The sequence below is a fragment of the Cyprinodon variegatus genome, unplaced genomic scaffold, assembly GCF_000732505.1.
Source record: "Cyprinodon variegatus isolate N-32 unplaced genomic scaffold, C_variegatus-1.0 Scaffold428, whole genome shotgun sequence".
Taxonomy (NCBI): domain Eukaryota; kingdom Metazoa; phylum Chordata; class Actinopteri; order Cyprinodontiformes; family Cyprinodontidae; genus Cyprinodon; species Cyprinodon variegatus.
Genome location: NW_015150881.1, coordinates 96,455 through 98,589, shown reverse-complemented (window position 1 = coordinate 98,589; position 2,135 = coordinate 96,455).

Sequence of the window (2,135 nt, the reverse complement as noted above, 5' to 3'; positions counted from 1 at the left end):
GCGGATGATGTATGGTTTTTTGAAATGTTTTCATCTATCCCTGTGTAAATGGGTTTTTGGCTAATATTTAAGCAGAGATTCTAATATATCTGTAGTATGGGTGCAATAAATCTGATACAGTACTGCTGTTGAAGCTCCTCGAAAATGTTATTAGCACCCAGAACAGCAATGAGACGTGATGGAGAGTTATCATCACTGGATGATTTAAATAATAAATATAATGCCTAATTCTCATCCCAGGAATATAGACAAATTATATATTATATCCTAAAAACATTGGTCAAAAAAAATTTAGGGTCAGCGAGTTCTAGGTGACAGGTACTGGCTGTAAATCTTTAAAAAACAAGGAAGTATTTTTAAGATTTAGGGCAGCAAAAATTTATTTTGGTCTCTAAAACAGGGGTGCATACACCCCTGCCTGTATCCGCTATTACCATAGTATTTAGAAACTGCTGTATAAAACGTAGGAAGTGTTGAAAAGATATGGTTAAAGGAATCGTCACCTGGTATTTTATTTATACAATCAAAGTTACAGTAATGTAGTTCTATTAAATAAAGTTGTTATTTAGTATTTCATTAAATTTCATTAAAAGAAGTGCAAAATACTTTTAGTATTTCATTAAATTTCATTCAAAATAGTGCAAAATACTTCTATCTGATAGAGTGACCATAAATAAAACCATTCAAAAAACAGGAGACCATTTTCATTTTTTAAATAGTCCATAAATAAAAGCATAGCCTTTCTTCCAGTGGCATGAGCAGTGTAAAAAATATCTTAATCTGTGTCTTTGTGTTGATATAGTCAGTTGCTGTGGCATGGGTTGTCTTAATTGAGCTTGAGGATATCCAGTGAACGTGGCATTTACTGGGTTTGAGTTCACGGATGCTCTCCAGTTCCATAGACTCACAGCCAGGGACAAATTAATCATATTTGTCCTCTTTTGCATATTTGCTGCATACTGAGCAGATCATTAGCTTAGCATCATTATAAATAAGCCAGTTTCTAGCGAAAAAGTCTAGCTGAAAGGGCCATTTTTCAATAAACTTTCTCTTCGCTCTGGGGGCTGTAGATCCTCGCTCCCCCCTCCTCCTTGTTGCCTTTTAGAAGGTTTAGTTGCTCCAACTATATACTGCCACAGTTTGCCTAGCGGCGGAGTTGTTAAAAATGATGGGCTGTTGGAGGCGTGCTCTATGTACATGCGTCTGTCTATTGCCGTGTGAGGAACAGCAGCAGAGGGACAGAGGTGAGACTTTACAAAATAAAAGAAAAAAAGAAAAAATGTGACCTAAGCACAGCCGTGGTTCAAACATTTACTTGCCTTGTGGTGAATAGTGCTCTCGCCAAATGAAAAATTTTGTCGCATTTGGTGAGTGGCGAGTGTTAATTTCGGACACAGCCCGCAGGCGAGTCCATGTTTGTTGGAACTGCAACTTTTGGTATAAGACAGGAGTGTGATAGCAAGGATGGCTATTGATAGCTCAATTTCAGTATTTATGCCAAAGGAGGTTGACCAAAATCATGCTCTGTAGAAAGCAGACTTTTGTTTAAAAAAAAAAAAACAAGCAAACCAAAACAAGCCAATAATCAAGCTAGATTTCCTGGCAGGTTTTAATTGAATCCCAAAACCAACACACATTAAAAATTAGATTGCTGTGTAATGACTCCTTCATACTTCAGAGTAATGTCATAAGTGAGATCAGCTGTTGGGGAAACTGCTTAGGCTGTACCTCAGGGTATCATCTGCATTTTCTGTGAGGCTCTGATCGAGGCTAAGATACATAATAATAATACCACTGATCACAAGCGTAACTTTGTGAAGGACTGGTGTGGACATATCCCCGCCAAATTTGGCCTGGCGTGGACATTCCCCACCAATAATTTCCATTTTTTTCCCCCTTTCCGCTGATTTACTTTAGCCAACAGAAACTGGAGACAGGTGCAGCCAGTAGCAGACCTAGGAAATGTAGGGCCCTAGGCAAAGACAGGCAGGGGGCCCTCTGAATTGAGAAGACAACACATAAAACAGACCCATTATACAGATACAGAAACTCTATATGTTTTGTACTCTCTTTAAGGACTTTTCATGCTGTCTCAAAAGGAATAAAAGATTTTTTCAAAGCACTAAGCTCACTTA